This window comes from Meleagris gallopavo, chromosome 5 (genome assembly GCF_000146605.3).
Source record: "Meleagris gallopavo isolate NT-WF06-2002-E0010 breed Aviagen turkey brand Nicholas breeding stock chromosome 5, Turkey_5.1, whole genome shotgun sequence".
Lineage (NCBI taxonomy): Eukaryota > Metazoa > Chordata > Aves > Galliformes > Phasianidae > Meleagris > Meleagris gallopavo.
Genome location: NC_015015.2, coordinates 11,876,084 through 11,896,927, shown reverse-complemented (window position 1 = coordinate 11,896,927; position 20,844 = coordinate 11,876,084). Strand labels below are relative to the sequence as shown.

At 40.0% G+C, this 20,844-nt stretch overlaps 1 long non-coding RNA gene across 6 annotated transcripts in view; it reads left to right on the top strand.

Moving 5' to 3' along the window:
- The first annotated feature begins 7 nt into the window (after positions 1-7).
- LOC104911017 overlaps positions 8-20,844 on the top strand; it is a 46,674-nt gene continuing 25,837 nt past the window's right edge. For 4 of the 6 annotated variants that reach the window (XR_004159835.1, XR_793570.3, XR_004159834.1 and 1 more), the window contains exons 1-6: positions 8-146; positions 1,809-2,083; positions 2,288-2,565; positions 9,101-9,306; positions 11,007-11,326; positions 12,791-13,507. This is a non-coding gene — a long non-coding RNA (uncharacterized LOC104911017). The remainder of the gene's footprint in view (positions 147-1,808; positions 2,084-2,287; positions 2,566-9,100; positions 9,307-11,006; positions 11,327-12,790; positions 13,508-20,844) is intronic. The other 2 variants (XR_793569.3, XR_002114994.2) reach the window with 2 other exon arrangements.

Sequence of the window (20,844 nt, the reverse complement as noted above, 5' to 3'; positions counted from 1 at the left end):
AAAAAAAAGGGCATGCATCCAAAGAGATAACTGTGATGGAAGACAGTTACACATCCCAGATGGAATAAATACCTACATTTTTTTGCAGCTGGACAAAAGCTGGATATTGAAAGAAATGTGAAGAAATTGTGTCAAATCCTGACAAGGTAAAAAATCTTTTCAGAATCTCTCTTCAGTTAATGTCTTTAGGAAGATCTCTCACTGGAGATGAAATCCATATCAGATCATATTTAGGGTGTTAATGTAGCATCCTAATAGACTAGCAAAGGTCTGCAATCCAGTATTCCTTTAGGATAAGGCATACTGGATGCCTTGGACAAACAGTGTTGGGCTAGTCCCTGCCCAGGAGTTCTACAGTCCAAATGAGGTGTATAAAGGACATAGTAATGTTTCTATTCTGACAAGGAACAGTTGGTAGAAAAATCCAAGAAGATTATCCCAGATTCCATGGCTGTGCCAGATAGTGAACCAAATCTCTCAAGTCCCTAATGTAATTCTTCAGTTACTTAACAGCAGAATTTCTGAAATATCTGGAAAGCAGGTAAAATGTTTGCTTTTGAATACCAAGGATGGCAAGGAAGCTGAATATAGGAAATGTGGGGAAAAAAAAGGAAAAATCATAGAATGGTTTGGGTTGGAAGGAATCTTAGAGATCATCTAGTTCCAACCCCAGTGCTGTGGGCAGGATTGCTACCCTCTCAGAGAGGCTGCCCAGGGCCCCATCCAATCTGGCCTTGAAGCAGATGAGTAAGAAATAGACACTGTGCATCACCAACATAAATGAAAAAGAGCTGGGTGCCTACAGAATTTTTGTGAGAGTCATAGGTGATGTTGGTTGCAGAATTATGGAGGTTCTGTGTATGAAAACAATATCTAAAGAAAAAAAAATGAGAGTCAAAGCTATGATTTTGTAGTTTTGTAGATTTTTGTATCAAAAAGTAGGCCAAACTATGATCTGCTTTCTTATTTTTTAAATGTCTTTGTAACATTTATGTTACTGATGTTTTAGACTCAAACATAAATCTAACATTCAAGTCATAGACCAACCCACAATTACCAGAGCATTCGTGTGAAAACACCTTTTATGAGATAGCACATCTCAGTTTGAAGCCTGCTTATTACACATAATAAGCTAGGCTGACGTCAGTGTGGCAGGAATGTGAGTCACTACTGAACTTGGACCAGTTTTAGAGGAAAAATGGGAATGATAAACTGTACCTCGGCACTTGATAAAAATGCTGCCCACCTACCTTACTTCTACTGCAATAAGACCATCTCTTAAAAATAAGCTTTGCCAGAAGTACCATTCTTTAAGCGTACTACTTATATGTGCTAGAACTACTAACAAATTTTATTTGGTAGAATTACTTAAGCCAAATAGCAATCCTTGCCAGGCACAGCAGCGCTCTTAACAGATAACACAGAAAGATATCAGTCCTCTTTCTGCTTCCCAGTCAGTTCCAGATATGCCAAATAGTTCCAAGTATCTCATCAGCAACTGCCTGATATCATGTCCTTTACAATAACCCAGAGTCAGGAGAGGGGAAAAACAAAACTAAGGCAGAAGAACTGAACAGAAAGCAGCGTGTGTTTTGGTGGTTGGTATTGTAAGATTGCATGCAACTTCTACTGAGTATTTTGAAATAGTTAGCTTAATTTCTGCTGAAGTTGAAGGAATTAATTGATCTTTCTGCTATCACTCAAGAAAGAAATCAAAATGACTTCACTGTAGTCTCGTTATTTAGTGTAGGAAATCAGAGATTGGAAACTAAGCAAAACAAAAAATTGTCTTTTCGGTATTCTAACAGGTTAGCCTGTAACATTCCTGATAGAAACAAAACCACTGAAAATGACAAAAAAAAAAATTGCTAGCTGCGGTGTTTGAAATGGGCCTGCTAAGGAAAATGCTGAACTTCATGTGGAAGTTCAATGGGCAAGTGTGGAAGCAGGACAATAAGTATGAGGTCATTGCATCTGATGATTGTATTGGCCCACACTTAGGATATCCAGTCCTGTGAATTTCAGAACTCAATGCTGAAACTGGAGACATAGTGCGGAAAGCTCCATTCTTCATTGATCACAGGTAAATCAATGTGAGCTTCTTCAGGTGGTAAGTAAATCAAATGTGTTATAGAGGATTTGAGCTGAAAATTCATAGAGCTTAAGTGCAAATCCCCTAAGTCTTGAGCCTGCGTTGTATCCTGAAAAAGCAAAACTGCCTTGTTTGATTTATAAATGCTTGCTGATTTGTGCCATTTCTTTTTGCTGCTCCTGTCCCCTTTCTAAGAGGTTCCAGTTCAATTCATCAGCAAACCTGAGAATACCCAAAAGAAAGAGGGAAAATCCTGTCTGGAATGTGTGCTGATTTTGGAAGATGTCGCTCTGAAAGAGATGAGGAATTGGTGGGTGATTGAAAGATTTCAAGTACACCAGGAATCATGAAGGGAACAGACCAGAGCTTATCGTAATGTTGATGAGCCAAGTGACTCAGGAACTTGTATAGGCATTGCTGTGTAAGACAGTGAACCTAACGACTGCTACAGCAGCTCCAGTGTAACTGGGAAGGTATGTATGATTGGTCCAAGGAAGGAAAAGGAACGGTAGCAGCCTTTGTACTGTTCTTCATTGCAGAGCAGTAGTGCTGCTTTGTTATTACAGCTACGAAACTGATCTGAGATAATGCTGATCTGAAGTCTATTTATTGTTTAATATGGAATAAGCCATTAGTCTGTGCTTTGTTTTGGTATTGTGAAGATAATAATGAAGGACATCCCTTTGCTGTAGATTTAGAAGCATAAAGCAGTAAATCTTCCATCTAAGTCCTTGTTCGTACCACCTACAGCAGCCTAGTAAAGTATAGTGGTTTTTATTTTAACCAGTATTGTTTGAATGAATTCTTATTCTTTAAGGTGACCCATGGGATGTTTGAATACTGAGGACCAGGGGCACAACATGAGACTCTTGGTGTAGTAAATATTTAATATCATGTTTATATTTTTAATTAATTTTGCAGTAACATCATTGGTGCTATAAATTTGTACCTAAGATCTCTGTAGAAAGACACAAGGCTGCTAGGAGGGGAAGGCTGGCAAAAAATCTTTGTGCTCTCATCATGGGCTGGAGAAGAATTTCAATGTTCTTCCTCACAGAGTGTGGATTTTAGTAGCTTTTAGTATCTGTGATAACTTCTGTTTATTGTGGACAAGCTTTGAGTATGCCCAGATGCCTTCCATGAGAAGCGTATCATTTAAGACCATTTTAAAACAAAGTGATTGGAAACAGGAAACAATCATATTAGCATATCCTTTGCAGGTTCAAGAACAACAGAATATTTAGTTGGTAAGATGATATGAAGGAAACCCCAGGGACCAAGAGGAGCTTAGCTGTGAGGTCAGGCAGATTTTAGGCGGTTCTGCTCCCCACCCTGACAGCTGTTTCTGAGTCTGGTTTCTCTCTAATAGCTTTGTGTTTTCTGCATCAGATGATGTTCCCACAAACTCTGGTTTGAGTTGATGCACAGACTTGGGTGGAAGTCACCCTATTAGCAGCATTTTGTCCCAAAACAGGACAGATGAAAGGAGCAGTTTCCCAATGGCAGCCCTTGTCTTTCCAGGCATGCAGACCTATGAGGAGTCCATGGCCAAGATTGAGATTAGTTGGCAGTGAGCATGGAAACCCCAACTTTTGGAGGATGAGTACCGGTCCTAGAATGTGAATGTGGCAGTGTAGGGACTTTGCGGGGGTAAGGAGATTCTCTGACCTTTCCTCCAGTGAAGAAACAATTTATGTGTAACCTGGAAAGCCACGGATGAGCTGCCTCTCCCATGCAGAGGTCCAAAAGGCTCATACCAGATCCTACACACAATGGAATTGCAGTCTGATATCTTATTTATAGACTCATATTTCCTTATGTGGAGTTCATGTTCAGATACAAACGTTGCAGAAATGTTTATCTGGTTTGAAAGTTCTTTTGGACCACCTGGGGATCTAGAATAGTGCAAGAGGCTTCTTCTCTGCTTCAACTTTTGGGTTCCTTGAGCTGCTTTCCTTGTAGTGGAAATACACCCTTGAAGAAGGATAACAGCTATGTAAGAACAGGCTCTTTTTACCCCCATTTCTTCCCCTGATGTGCCGTTTACCATGCAGAGATAATAGCTTTCATCCTAAAGGGTTTTTGACTAAGGATAAGCAGGTGGACAGATCAGACAAGGACTGATCTAATCCTTCCCAGTCTTCCACAGTCTCAGCCTTACTAAGTTTCTACTTTAATTCTTCACTTTTTCAAATTTTTCCTTCCTGGTCTCCTGTGAAAGTGCTGATATGATTTCACATTTGTTAACATATTTTCTCACCCTGTAGACTCACATTCATTCCCACAAGGTTGGCTTCTCACCATCCTCCCTTCTCTCTCACTCACTCTCAGATTTTCAGAGTAATTAGTAAATGTATCCTTTGCATGCTAATACATACCCTTCATTACATGCCATGCAGCTTTTCTAGGCAAATGCATAGATCACTCTGCCCACGGAATTCATTCTGTCCATAAATCACAGAACATTGTGCTAGATAAGGTCTTGGAAATCCTGATTTCTTGGTCATCTTAGAGCAGGAAATTCTGAGGTTCAGGGATAGGGTCAAAGAAGGTGTTTGTTGCAATGTGTATTGTTTTGTGCCTCAACCTTCTTGTCAGATTATAGCCATGAAAGGAATCTGGTTACTGTAGTAGGAAGCAAACTCATCAACAGTTTAAAAGAGGAGCAAGAGAGAGGCACGTGTTCAGCCAAGGGGACGGGACAAAGCAAGACACTACGGGTAGCTAAGCCATCTCCTTATTGTTGTTAACACTAACACTTGCAGAATCTGTGCTTCATCAGGTCCCTTCAGCTGGGGCTGTGCCATTTTTAGGCTTATCTGTCTGTGTGAGCAAAACTTTTCTGCTCCATTGTCTCCATAGCCAAGGGGAGAAAATTGAGCAGTCATACCAATTGATTTTTAAGTGACAAAATACAGGTTTCCATGTTTATAAGTCTGTGATCAAGAATGTTGGCCTTAACCTTTACTTGAAATGTTGTCATGAGCAACGAGAAAAACACCTTTTCTGAAATTATACATAATGTAAACATGTGTATTACTCAGCTCTTGGCAGCCAGATGGCGCCAGATGGACTTTCAGAATCATCTGCAGCATGGAAATGAGCCTCTTCTCCAAATAAAGGCGAGAGGGATGGATACTGCTGCCAAGACGGTGGGACAAATGGAGCAGTAAGGATGCTGTGGCTGCAACATCAAATATAGATTTATAGAACCTGTGTGCAGTAAAAACACATCCACAGCAAAGCCTTGGTACAGGGAATGATTTTCCTGCTGCCAGAAATATTGACTGCATTGTTATGACTAATTTCAGCAGGTTGTCCTTTGTAATCATATACCTGACAAAAGGAAAAACACAAATATTTAGGAACTTGGTTATTATTCTTTATTGTGCACAGGATATCCTTATCATTTTCCCATATACTCTAACAACTGATGGAATGTTTTGTTTACAAGCAGTAAAATTTGATTTCATCATCTTTGTTGTGATTATGGCTAATCCAAATGTGGTCTTAGGAACAAATAGCACAGAGGGTTTCCTCTTTTGCCTTCAAAACTTAAAAACTGCCTGGAAATAAATCTCAAGGACCTAGAGAATTGGCAATTGCTATTTCTTAGAACTCCCTCCTTTTCTGCTGAGCTGAACAACTGAAGGAAATCAGCCAGGTTCTTGTTCAAGAAACAGAACTATATTGCCTGAATGAAAACACACTGAAGATTTTTCATGTCCTTGAAGATTTTCATGAAATATAGAATTCTTATATAATTTAAAAAAAAAAAAAAAACCATCAAAGAGTATTACAAGGGGCCCAACTCTGGACTACCTTTGGGAACTAACAGACACAGGAAAAATGGTAGGGTGTATTTGCAGCTGCACCTTTCAATTGTTTTCTTTTCAGATTCTCCTGTTACTGAAGCTTTTAGCTGCACATAGTGTAAGTATGAAGAATGAGCATACTGAAAGTGCCCTTTAAGGCATAGGCATTGTGTAAAGTCATGTTTCTGAGATGGTTTTAAATGGCAGAGAAAGAGGTGATGGAGAAAACCAGTGACTGTGTTACAAGCAAACACTGTGCAAGAGAAGACAATGGAGTTGTTAATGCTGAATCTCAGAAAATAACTGGCTCAGCTTTGGACAGTCTTTACCTCAGCATTGTTGGTAGGGCCTCATATTAATCATTTTATAGCAGGCATGTCACTGGTAGACATGTTGGGCTGCAAACACTCTAATTCAGATTTTCTCTTTAAAAAAAAAAAGAACAAAAAAAAATAAAACCTTGCAGTGGGACTGACTCTTACCAAATTGAGTGATTCAACTCCAGTTTTGCTGTAATTAATAGAACTACCTTGATTTACACTGTGGAAGGATATGACCCTCTAAGTAATGGCCCTCCATGTCATTCTAGTCAGCTGTTCACACTGCAAACAATCCAAAACCCCCACAGGGGAAAGCAGAGTTCCTGGAACACACAGAGAATATGCATTGTAATGAAATGGAAAGCACCCAAAGGCAATGGAGGAAAACTGGTAACTTGCTTCACATTGAAAGGAGAATGGCTGGGGAAAATATCTTGGATCAAAGTAGGGGTGGTAGAAAGTAACTTTGGTATGGAGAAGGTGGAGAAAAGAAAAGCATACTAATTCAATATACGTGTTATCAACTCTGAGGGCCTCTGTATCCCCTGGAAACAGAAGAGCAGAAATTATTGCCAGATGACCTATTGGGTAAGCATGTGAAGATCTTAGACCAGCTGTTTTTAATGTAGTTTCACTGTCCTGCTTCCCATTGTTTTTGTCCTCTTCCTTCTTGCCAGTTCCCAAAGAACACTGTCCTCATGCTTCAGGGGACAAATTAGAAGGACAGGAGCTTAGACACTATTTTGTGCTTGGACTAAAACCAGGACCAAACAAATAGCAATCCTTTCACTACCAGTGTTTGCAGACTCAGAAACTCCACAACACAGACTGTCCATGAAAGAGGACTGACTAACACTCTCTTCTAGTGTCAGTTACATAAGCTTAGTAGAATATGGCAGAAATGAGGTGTCTTTCTCTGGAAAATATTGTGGAGGAGGAGAGAAGATAATTTAAAAGGGAATGCTTAAAAACATTTTGTTTTGCAGCCAAGAAAGAAAATATGTCAGCCAAAACCTAAGTTAGTTAAAAAACACTGCCGAACTACGTTCTGGGACTTATAGTTTGGGTACCTCTTGTGCTCATTTTTCCATTATGGACTGGGATCCCTAGAGAAGCTGTGCGTCCTGCCATTTGTAGCTCTCTTTTTCCCAGGATCAAAGTGTATCACAGAAGACAGTGTAGACAGTGTGTCTGGCCTGTTGAAGCATTTCAGAAGTAAAATTTTCAAACTGAAGTAATATATGTCAGTTCTCACCTAAAGTGTTGCAATTTTCCATTTTATCCAAACTTCCTATGAATTAACGAAAGTGTTTCTGTGCAGCTCTGTAGCATACTGCAGAAAGAGCTCATTTTTGGAATAAATGCAAGCATTTAAATGTTTCAACCTTTAAAGTGATAAAGGGAAGTAGCTGGCAAAGTAAGAAGGTGTAAAAAGGAAGAAAAAAAAACCACACTGTAGCCATGAAACAAGTAAACATGCAAGTTATCCTTGACTTCTTGCTGTAGGTATATATGTATACATATGTGCGCATACACGCACACAATTTGAAATCCATGAATTCTGTTTGTACTGTGCTAAACCGATTTTTTTCTCTGTGTGGAGTCTCTTGAACAGAGCCTTAAGGGGTAAATGTCAGGAAAGAAGCTGTCACCATCACCAGGATCTCCTCAGTCCAGGTTGGAGGTTCCCCAGCGCTAGGCTATGTCACAGAAACAAGGAAAAAGAAGGTAGCAATCTTTGAGTCCTAGGCTAAAAAGATCCAGTCTAAGGTCAGATCAAGACTATTGTATGTTTTATATAGCCACATTAAAAGCAAAATGAGCTTTGAATAAAAAGCTGAACACTGTTGATTGATCAAGGAAATGGCATCTAGCAAGATATGTATTTTGACGTGCTGTTCAAAGTGAGATCCGCTTTTCAACCCTCAAAGACATCTGGACGCCCACATACAACAGTAGCACAGCAGAACACCCAGTATCTCAGAAAGTCATCCATGGATTTGGTTGTCTAATTTCAAGCACTCGTGTTTTGTATTTCTCCCTCCTTAAGTTTGATTGCCTTTCCCTGACTTAGACCAGAAATGAATTAAGCAAGTGACTGATGGTGTTGTATCCATCAGATAGCAACCATATGATCAATGCTTAATACAGCTTGCGTAACACATGGGAATGTTCCTGTCAGCAGCAGCATTTGACTAACAAGACTTTTGCTTTTCTTTTCTGCTAATATTTTAGCTCTTGGATTCTTCCCTCTGTCTCAGTCAACACGTTGCATTTCCATGCTAATTAAGTTACAATCAATCACACTATCCAAAAATATCCCCTTTGAAATACCAACATTACTCGTGGTATATGATGGAAGCAGTTTTTACAGAAAAATATTCAGTTCCCAGAAATTTTTTGCTTTTTTAAATGGAACGGAGGTTTAACCTTGAAGGCTGGACTGTGAGAGACTTGGCCACTCTGTTGAATTTCTTACTTAAATGGGAAGTCCCACTGAAGTCAGTGGGGGCAAAATAATGAAGATAGTTTTCCCCAGCATGTAAGATTACACCATAGATACAGTTCATAATTTAGTGATAAACATTTTAGTGGCAAATTATGCCTCTTCTTCATATTACATTCAAAGGAATTCTGCTTCCTTCTTCTGGACCTTAGTGAAAGATGTGATAGTGGACTACTGGAGATGTGAAGTCTAGATTTAATTAAGGGGCCCACTTAACCCCTAAGTTTATGCTGTTCTCCAGGTGTCTGTGAGCTGACAATACCTCTTGGTTTATGTCAGTCCAAAAGCAATTTAGAAAACTAGTGGCCAGGTAGATTCACTATTAGAGGTAATTAGAGTTGTGTAATTGCAACATTTGTCTTTCCAGGTTCCTGAAGCATGATAGAATGCATGTTCAGCCATGCAGGGCCTGGATTTCCCAGCACACCTTTAACCACTTGTTGCAAAGGATCCCATCAGTATATATCTTCAACTATTGAATGTCCAGTTTTTCTAAACATGTATGCTATGACAAGATCTATGCATTTATGACCGAAGTCTGAAGCAGTGTGGCAAACTTCATCCTGACTCAGTGTAAGAATTGCATTGTGTTTGCAGTTCAATTAATGAAGGCCTTAATACTTCTGTCTGTAAGTGTAATTACAAGTGCCTGAAAGTGTGATTCACTTAAAATGTGTAATTGTTAAGATAAGGACATAAGAAGGAATTCTCACCAGGAACAGCTGTGTATATGCAAAAATCAAACAGATCAACATGATAGAGATGCTGTAAGGTGGAGATAACTTTAACACTTGATGTTTGTGTACAGTTTGCCTAATATACAACAAAGAAAATAATCTTTTGTAATATTTCTAACATCCCTCTGCGGCTTTCATCAGTTGCCCATCACCTTTTTTAAAAGTTGTGGGATTTGTGTTCTTTTTCTCCCTTAAGACTGGATTTGTAGTAGGAAAAGTTGGTGCCTAATTTCGGGCTGATTGAAATCAGAGACTCTAAAGAATTGTGGCGCTTCACAGATGCTGAACTGGGCCAATTTTACTTTGTTATGTAGAATTCTTACTTTATTTGACTGTATAACTAAAGCACTTGAAAAACAAGTTTGTCAGAGGCCACCAATAAATGGCTTTAACTATCATTAGTTAAACTATCAGTATGGGAGTGGTCCTCTGTTGGTGCACATAATTTAGGGGGGAAAATAAACAACTCCTGAAATGTAGAAGCTAATATAACAACAACAAAAGGAAAAAAAAAAAGAAAAGAAAGAAAAAAGAAAGAGAATTCTATGCTCAGAGAGCCTTGAGGTTAAATAGTTACTCAAAAGGAAAAGCGTTCTGGTTCCTTTACATCAGAAGACAACACAAAAACAGTTTAAAGCCTGAAGCCATGATTCTTCTCCTATTTGACTACTTGCATTATTCCGCATTAAGCCTAGGAGAATATGCACCATATTCCTTTATGACCCTTTATGCTCATAAGAGTATTCTGTAAAAGCCATTAGCACTGGGTTTGGCACAGAATGCTGCACTTGGGCTGCAAATTGACTTGGGCTAGAAGGATAGTCTTAGTTATTTTGTTTATTTTTTAATGCATTTTGTCTGAGATTGTCAAAGGAGAACAGGAATTTGGACTATTCATTTGATTCAAAACATGCAGATAATTTTTAATATCACACCCTTCACTCTTTTTATTTAGTATGGCAATCTAACTAGATAACTATGAGGTAAATGAGCTACAAGGTAGACTAATGAGCAAAAAGCAAGATCTGTATTTTCAAAAGTGACTTAATTTGAGTACTATGATCTTTGGCACATAAATTTGAAGAACATTAACAGAATCTTGAAAGCCAGTCAATAAATTCATTTGTCCAAGCAGTCCAGATAGTGCCAAACCACTTGACTCAAAACTATAAGAGAGATTTTTAATAAAAGAATAGACATACAGCTCTCAAAACCATAAGGACAGCTTAGAGGAAATGTGTTTACACACACCAGTCTGTCAGTTAGGAAGAGACAGAAGCGATGCATAGAATTTTAATGCATAGATACCTCTCCAAAGCACTCATGGAAATGAGTGGTGGTCAGTGCTCACAGAAGATGCCCTTTCCAGAATGATTTCAGTTGGGCCCTTTGCAAACATTGTGAGGTCTTTACACTTAAATGACCTGCCTCAGAACAGGGTTTATATGTGTATATGTTCATTTTAGAAACTGCAGTGTCTCAGTGGACAGAATTTGCTGTGTTTACCAAGGTTCCTTTTATCCTAAAACCTTGCAGATTTGACATCTTGAAAAAAGAACACTTCTATCTTCACATATGCAAACATAGACCTGCCAGTAAAGTAGTATGTCACAGTCCTCCTGTCATAGAGCCTGCAGAAGTCCTGACAGTCCTCTACCTGGTGGATTTTTCCAGCTCCGACATTTTTTCAGCCTGGCAGGAACCAAACAATGAAGCTGTGCCATCAGGATACATACTAGAGGATATAAGCAGAGAACACCAAGAATGGACCAAGTGCACCAAGATCCCTATCTTTAGTACCACTTAACACTGCAGGAGGCTTGCAGGACAGTGTGGGAAAAGCAATGGAGTTACAGGTAAGACTTGCAATATCCATCTAGCTGGAATTCCCATCTCTTACTGTCCTTTCTTCTTAAATATACATAATTTTTTTAAAGGGTGATCAAATTCATGTTGCACAAAGGAGTGTTTAGTATCAGAGCTCTACTTCTTCTTGCTGTGTTTTCAGAGGTGCTGGGAGAAAATACAGGCCAGCACAAGCTGTGCAGTTCTTTAGTCAAATTAAAGGATTCTGCCATCCTTCTGGCTAGTACTGAGCTGTTCCCTGAACAGGTATCTTAGGTACAATCATAACTGTTACTTCCACCACTGATGTTTCTCAAGTATTTCATTACACAAGTCTAGGTTGGAATATTCTCTGATTTCCATCAAGGATGCTGTAGTCTGAGTATGGGTTAGGTGGGTAAGTATTATAGCAAATAAACTATCATAATTATGAAATGCTTGTTTCAAATACAGTGGTACTGAGACAGAATTATAGTTCTTTCAGGTGGCTGGTTTGAATGAGATGAGCAATCAGGTGTCAGCAAGCCAAAGTTTAAATAATATTATCAAAGGTCATGCTTCAAAGACACTAATTAAGTCTTGAGAATTAAAGTATTATGTCATGCTAAGAAATCCCTAGCCAGCTCACTATTCAAGGTAAAGGACTACTTCAATCATCATTGTTTAGGATTTAGGAGTTCTTGATTATTAATTATGCAATTAGACTTTTTATGCCAAAGATACTCTCGGGTGACAAAGCATGATGCTGACTGTCCTAAGCAGCAGTAAGTCATGTTACATAATACTGATTTCTGCAGAGTAGACGGATGTTCAAGCTTGATTGAGGGAAATCTCAGAAGATGACACAGTGACCAATAACAAACAGTTATTTGTTAGTTAGTTGTTTCTACTCTCAGTCTCCACTTTGGAACTACATAACCAATCTGTGCTTTGATACCATATTTCCAAACAGAGGAACACCAAAAATCCCAGAGGGAATGCAGGCTCCAGATAAACTTATCTAGTATAGAATGGCAATGTGCAGTATAGTAATGAAAAGTAGAAGTCATACTAGAAACAGACATAGAAAATTGTTTGTGGCAAAGAGGATGGGCATCATCTAATAAGGCATTAGATCTGCCTCTTCTTTTTCTTTGTTCTTACTCACTTTTTACATGAACTATTCTTAAATGTTCCTGTGTTCACCCCTTCTCACCTGAAATTGGTGTGAACAGGTGCTCATCGCTAAGCTGTTGATTGCTAAGGTATTATTGTTTTTTTTTCATGTGGTATAGGTATTACGAAAATAGCTGGCATTGTTCCTCTTAACCAACTACAACCCTAGTTGTAGAAAGTTTCTTCCTCCAGTCTCCATTGTTCACTTCTTCAGGCTTGACTCAACAGACTGAAGAATGACTTCTTTTTCCAATGCAGTCTCTCATTATTTTAATTTTTTTATTTCTCTTTCTGTCTTGTTTTTCTTCTATCCTTCATAGGTTTGACCTGACTGTGAGACTGAAGAGCCACATGGTGCTTCGTGCTGGAACAGCACAGTGCATTCATACATCTTTGTCCATACAAACTTGCTTGCTCCTAGGAGAAATTTTCATTACTGTAATGATCTGCTGGGAGTGGGAGGTTTAGAGATCTTTGCGTTGTATTTTGTACATTGTCTCTTCAGAGTGCTTTTTAAAACTAGCAACCATATTTTTTCATCAGAAAGGAATTACGTACAGCAAGCTGCTAATCAGGTTCCTCAAGCCAGAAGAAATCAAGGAGAAAGTACTTTAATTAAACACATAAAGACTCTGGAAGGGAGGAGCTGAAGTGAAAGAATTTTGTCCCAGAAAAGAACACAGGGATCATTCCAAACAGGAGAAATCAATACTTAAATCTGCAAATTAATTCTTCGATTTCCTCTGATCAACTACTAATCTCAGCTGGCTTGAGAAAGTCCCAGAAACTGTGACACTAAAATAGAATTACAGCCAAGATGAAGAAGAGAACTAGCAGACATATTATGATATCCTGAAAGATGATATCAGTACTGCCACACAGTTCACACAGCCACAGAAAAATCTACAGCAATAAGTACACCATCACAGGCCTGCTTCCAGGAAGGAAATACTTTTTCTGAGTCATTGCCCACAATAACACTGGGGACATTGACCCTTTGGATTCAAAGAAGCTGCAGTACATCTCCAAAGACAAAGGTAAGCATAAAAATTCATGTTAGTGCTGAGGAAAAAGGGTGCTTTTGTGCACTAGACTGCAGACTAAGGTCAGGCTTCCTCTTTGGCTTTGAGCATATCGCTAACATGTTCTCCACCTCAGCTCCCCACCTAGGCAATGAGCACAGGAATTCCTTTTTTGCTGTTGCATCTATTTGATTGCAATTTTCTCAGCTCCAAGCTGCCTTCAACAATATGCACGTGTAGGACATTATGTAGCAGGTTCTACAGATGTTGATTAAAATTTAAGATAGTAGAGCCTGTCCGAGGCTCATAGCTTATCATGTCTTGATGAAACAGACTACTGGCTTTACAAATCATTGTCTGGTAGTGTATTTCCCATCCAACTGGGATTTGTTTCCTAAATGAGAAGGATTCATTCAGAAAAACCAATCTGTCATGTTTAGGATACTGCATGACAGTCTTGTTGGGCAAGAAACAATAGAAGATCCCTAGAAGTACATTAGGTGTGCCTTTAGCACACTCGTGGGTACTGTGTCAGGTAAATGTGTTATCTTTTGTTCAGTGGTTCTCTGCTCAGGCCTTATGAGTAATAAGGATATCTCATTAGCAGTAGTCCCAGGCAAAACTGAACAGGCCCCAGTTCATGAAATCAAAACAATAAATGATCTTTCTGCCTGGGCTGGGGGAAAGCAGAATATAGTTACTTGGATTTGTGATAACCAAGCCCAATTTTTCAGCCTGGCTTATTAATACATATATTTTGTTTATTATTAAAACAGAAATATAAAACAAGGAAACTATATGTTAATATATATTACCAGGCTATGCATATATTTCTTCAAAAGCTATTCACATGCTTCTACTGGTCTAATTCCATCAAGAGCAGTGGGAATTACATTAAAGTAGTAGAATAAGTAATACATTAAAATAAGTAATTGGGTATCAGATTGCTTATTTTTATTTAATGATCAGCCTTTCTTGATCCATGTCACTAAACCATAGGTATGTTTCTTCTGTTATATGTGCTCCTGAGAAGCAACATATCCAGTTTGGTGGTTGTAGTCATTTTCTTGTGCAGAAGTGCTGTAGGCCTGGGTCTTGTTCTAGGCCTGAACAACTTAAGAAACTTCTGCGTATGTAACCAAGCATAAAGGGTAGTAAATGGAGGTTGTGTCTTAGGGTACATTCCCTTGGTAACAACCTGCTTGTCTTCAGGGAGGACAGCAGGACACAAGCAGATGTGAACTGATTTCCCATTCTTCATTCTAAATGGCAAGCCATTGGGTTTGTTTGCAGAAGCTTGAGACGTGGTAGAAAAATCTTTGAGGAATAAGGAAGAAATAGAGTTGTTTCCCAAGAATGGGGTCTACTAGGAGAATTTTACCCTACAGTGCTATATTTAGGATCCAGGAAACTTACCTGATGGGGTCTCATTCTAATGCAAAAGAAGATAATAAAGACTTCAGAAAATGTGTTTAGGTACAGGCTGAAAATAGAAGATTTACAATGGACACTGGAAATTAAATTGCATATGCAGTTCCCCATGATTCCCCCTAGAGCATTCTGTTGACTATTAATGCCTCAGAGCAATATCCCTTCCTTTCCAAGATCACCTGGTTTGGTTTATAATTGGGTGTAATTTAATCATGCATTTCTAAAGCACCATGGGAGCCAAATATCCCAAAGCACATTACAACTTAATGGCATTAACAAGAGAAAGCATCAATATATCCCCATGGAGCAAAAACCTGATACCTTATTTACAGACTGAGAAGCACAAAAATTAATTGCTTGCCTACCATCAGCTTGATGGGAGACTGAGGTTTCTGAGTCTTCCTTCTCTTGTTTTTCATTTTGTATTTGTTTACATGGGGAATAGATACACTGGTCCAATGCTGAGGGTAATGTAGTGTATTGTTCATTCTTCCTCCCTGAGTGGGGAAAGAAGACCCAGGGCATGAACTGTCATATCTAAGCTCTTTGGATTTGTACTTACGCAGGAGAAGACTCCCTGTCCTGATGGTGCTGGCTACATGTGTGTGTATGTCTGCATTTCTGTGTGCAACAGACAGTGTGGTATAAAGCAGTCCACAGCATCTCTATTTCCTTAGCATGGTGCTTTGATCTCAAGATGAAGGAGTGTCCTAGCAAGGACTAGCACTGTGCTCCTCACCAACAAACCATAGCATGAGTCACAGCAACGACTGCATCATGAACTGTGCTTCCACTAACAACCCCCATGCGGGAGTTACCCCATACAAGGGCAATATTAGTATCATGTTCAAGTTCAAGCTGTGGTTTAGCTGTGGCAACAGGTGGCATCTGCCTGCTTACGATCCTAACAACCTACAGCTGTAAGATGACCATAAGTAAGTCAGATCCACAGCTGCTGTGCTTCAGATTGTGTAGCTAAAGTAGATTTTATGTATCTGAGTATAGTTTTGTTATTTTTCAAGGCAAATGTTCTTACTGTGACTGGCAGTGTGGATCACACTTCTTTGGATCATTTTGGTTCTTTTGCCTGCATATAAAGGAAGCAGTTGCCCAGTTCTGCAGATAAAGGTCCAAGGACGACAGTGTTTCTAAGAACTTATCTTCAGATCCAAAAAGCAGCCTGTCTCTGGCGTCTAGTCTTCCTCTGAAATCATTAAGATTTGCCTTCAGTTGTTTGAAAACAATATTAGATTCCTTAAAATGGCATATTTGGGCTAGCAGTCTTATAAATACCCCCAGGTGACTCAAAACCAAATGTGGCCTTTTCTCAGTCCCTAACTAGGCCTATCCTACACATTTCCAAGCAGTCCAAGCTCTAACAACAGCTTTCTGCTTTTTTCACAAATACTAAAGACCTCACTGGTTAAATCTTCTCATCCTCTGTGAAATGCCAGGATTTTGCCAACGTTTGCCAACATTTTTACCAGTAAAAATTTCCGAGGCAAAAAGTTAAATAAATAAATAAGTTAAAAAATCAGGTAATGATATCCTCCCTTCACTTCCCTGCTTTTCTTCATGCCAGAAGTTCCCACCCAGTGAACCTTAAGTCAGGTTGTAGCACAGCAGCAGTGTTCCAGTTAGCTCAGACTGGTCACATGCATCTGAACATTTATAAGCGCGTGGGGTGATGTTTTACTAACAGTAATGCACAAGCCGCACGTAGTTTTCCTGTGTCACAGTACTCAAACTTACAGCTTGCAGACTGTTCTTAGTACAGCCATGCCTGGAAACTTGTGTATCCTCTGAGTTTCAGCAACCCATATTATGCTCACCCAACTTATGGATAACCAGGGATCGAAGTTAAACATTGGAGAACAAGAAATCTCCATCCTTTTGTCTGACATGAAACTCTTTCTCCCATTTTACTTTCTAGAGAAAAGGCCCTTGTACCTCTGGACCTGTTGTTATTCTTTACAGGGAATAAGAGAGAGACATTGCCAGACACAGCTTGAAATGAAACTGATACAGCACCAATAATGACGAGCTATATTTGGAAAGATCTTTTAGGGTTATTTTTGTCTGTGATCGCTGCTTCTGGACTGCCTGCTGGCGACTGCTGAGGCCCCATTCTGGAGGGTTCCATCTCTCTGCCAGTGGGGAAGTAGCTCGATGAGGGTCAGTGGAGGGAAAGGATGTGCGTGTGCTGTGTTTCCTGCTCTGATTTTTGAGTACTCATTTGTCTGTTTGTGTAGGATATATATGACACTTTTTTCACTGAAGCCAGCCACTACGCACCTATAACACCAAAAGCAGTTCTTTGCTCTTTTTTAGGATGATCTGGTATTAGTGGGTCTTATGCTTCCCAGGTTCACTGATGCACTCCTCCCTGAAGCCACAGCTTCAAGCCACATCCTACAGCTGGAGGACAGTTTCCTAGTTCCCAAAAGCAGTGGAATCTCTCCCTGGCCTGACATCACTATCAGCCAAGCTGATGCAAGAAGAACTTTGGCAGTGCTGTTCACCAGCGCTAAGGAAAGACAGGCAGACTCGAGGGGCAAAACAGCTTTCTATAGCTTTGGAGATCTGATTGCTGGAAAGGACAAACCTTCTGCCTTCCCACACAAACCTTGTTGTGGTAAAAAACTGTTACAATAGGAACACGCCTCTCCAAAGCTATGCAAAGCAACCTGTTTGTAAGCGGTAGCTGTGGAGCAAAGCTTGCTGTGTGGGTGAGGTGCTAATTTATATTTGGATTTTTAAATGGCCCTTTGGGTGGAGGTGGGGGGTGGGGAAACTGATATATCAGATGCTGTAATATTTTATTTCCAGGACCTCCTGAGACTCCTCCTTGTCCTCCTTGACTTACTTGGGCAGACCCTTGGGAGATTCTCTAACCTGCTAGGGGTTTTTTCAGCTGAGTGAGGTGGGGAGAGCAGATGTCAGTATAAAAAATAAAGGACTGAAAAGCTGTCTTCAGAAGAGGAGGACTTCACTTAAAATTTAACTTAATTGTAGGTTTATTTTAGAACTGCAGAACTATATTCTTGCTGATTTTCGTTCTGGAAGAGTGGTAGTTACTGCCTGCGGCTGGCTGCTGTCAGCTGGAGGACAGCATAACTTGCTGTGGGTACTTTAGCTGTGAAAGCACTTTGTTAGACTGGGAGCTCCTTCAGCCCATGAGGGCATTTTTTAGGGGTTCCAATAGTCTTTTTGTAGTGACAGGTGGCCCGAAAGTGAAGGGAGTAAGGAATGATCTAAGAGATGTGCAAATGGGTTCCAAACACCTGTGCTGGAATCTCTGCTGCTGATTTCTCTGCTGATTCCACAGGAGCTAAACCTCTGTTTGTCTCCTTTCAGTTTTAGCCTTTTTCACAGTATTTGCAAAAACAGCGCATTGCTCCACCTCTGTGACACAGAGCAGCAGCATCTTAGAGCTCTGAAGGGCTGAATCTCATTTTCTGTGGCACAGTGCTAAGGTCACAATGCCTATTAGACAAAGTGACTTTTTCAGAACAGTGTTGAACTGAATAAAGGGAAATGAGAATGAAAATGAGATTTCTCAGAACTTGAAGTATCATTTCCTATGAAAGTTGCAATCAATTGTTTTTGCAAGTTATTACGAGTTGTTTAGGAAAGCTTTTAAATAGTTCTATGAAGTCACATCGTTAGTGCTTTGTGAGACTTCCACTCAATATGGGTTGGATGTGGTGATTGCAGCACTTCTCACTTTCTCTTTTCTTAAGAAAAACGTGATAAAACCCTCTTGGGCACAGTGACAGAAAGTTTGCAGAAGTCTAAACACAGGATGTAATTAGTAGGACCTGCCCTGCTTGGTCCAACATGCAGAACACATTGCTGTGGCTGCATTGTTTGTTTTTGCTTGTGTGGCTCAAAATGTAGGAGTGCTTGGCTTCTGTAATGGTCAGTTAAACTAAGTAGTAGAGAGTGGGGCTCCTGATCAACAGAGCCAATTCTGATTCCGTATTGTTTCCATATTTCCTCTCTCTAAAGTGGTTTCAGGCAGAACATGAACGATGACATTTCTAATTCATTTCTGCTAACGAATCTTAACAGTAATAAAAGGTGCCAAATACTGCTGTTTTCCCTTCTACTTATCAGTTTGCTTCATTGGTCAATGAGAATTTTGCTTCTGAGTTCAGGAGAGAGCTGGATTCTGTTTCCTTATTTGCCATGTCCCCAGATAGCTCAGCAGGACCTTTGTGATGATGAAAGCTTCATTATGTCAGGCTGTGTATAAACATACCATAAGTCATAAATCTGAAGTACTTAAGACCTTGAAATTCCAAAAAAGTAAATACAGACTGCAGCTTTGCAAGTCACCGTGTGAAAGAGCTGGTTGCATAAGGCAAACTCGAAATCCAGAATGGTCCAGTAACCTCATTGCTGGTGGGTAGGACTAAGGAATTAGAACATGTCTCTGAACCACTGAAGGATTGACGTAGTCAGATAAATTTATATATATATTACTGTTGGTTCTTTTAGTTTATAGTGATTTCTTCCTGGAGCTTTTCTGGTATAAAAGCTTAATGTGGTCAGCCACACACACATGCTTAGTCCAAGAATACTTTGCCACTTTTGTTCCACCTGCAACAAGGAAGGAAGTGTGTGGGTACAGAATGCTCCTCCCATGGAGCTTCTAAGTTTTTGAAATGAATTGTAAGAGACAAAGAAGTAGGAAAGAAACACCTGATTTCCCTCGCTTCCCTTTGGGCTGCTTTGAAACTTGGCAGTGGTTCTGCCTCGTTTGATTCATTCTCACATCAGGAATCACTGCACTGAAAAGGGGACGTGGAAGGATCTATGTTAAGCCTGTGAGCAGATCCATTTAATGGACTGGGAGCGCTTGCTCTGCATTTCTATGCTATGGATCCTTGAAACCTGTTCCACTGGTGACAGATGGCGTGGTTCAGGATTAATGAAACCAAATATCTGTGCCACTGCATCAAACACAGCTGAGGAAACTGGCAGATTGGCAGATCCTCAATCAGAGAAAGATGTCCATATTAACCTATTTCTCCCCTGGAAATTTCTGCTTAGGAGAGGAGAAAAAAGAGAATTGGCCATTTGTGTGGGACTTCTGGGTAACCTTGGTGAGCAAACTTCTTGGATAATCATTTGCAACAAGCTGCCTTCTCCCTGGAAGTGTGGACAAATGACCATTGTAAGTGGGACTGGCCGTTGCAGCAAGGAGCCAGTGTCCTTCAGGGCTCTGCACCCTGGGACACTTGGGACATGTTGTAACACAAGCCAGTTGCCATCAGCACAGTGGTGCCTCATTCATCTGTGCTGGATTTGCTCTGTGGGGTGCCTGTGGGTGTGTTTCAGGGGTTCTCCAGATGGGAATACTGTGTCTGGCTGCGACAGCACCTTTCTGCTTCAGTGCAGCTCTGGGTAGCTTCAGGGCAGAGCCACATCACCGAGGGACAGAAGTGGTACAGCATTGCCTGCTACAGAGCTTCAGTAGGCTGCTGTCAGAGAAACAGAAAATTAGCAAACAGATGTTACATCTGCACAATAAATATACCCAGTAAATTAATATTTTTAATTGTTGTTACACACAGAAGAAATGAGAAAAAAAAAATACATTCCAAACAAAGAATTAAAACAGTAAAATCAGCATAAAAATATGTTAAGAAAAGATCCCAGATCAAGTAGCCGTACTGCTTGTGGTGACCTTTACAATCATGGTAAAGGAAGTAAGTGCTGGAGACTTTCACACAGGGCAAAATGCTGACTCCTTGGGGAGAGCAGCTGCTTCGGTCACATCTTTCAGCACACACTGTCTGGAACACATGGGAGAGGGGCTGGAGTAAGAGGCTTACATGGTACAAGACATGGACTTAGTATTCAGGACAGACCAGTCACTCCTGTGGTCTCAGTAAGGCAGAACTGCTGCTTAC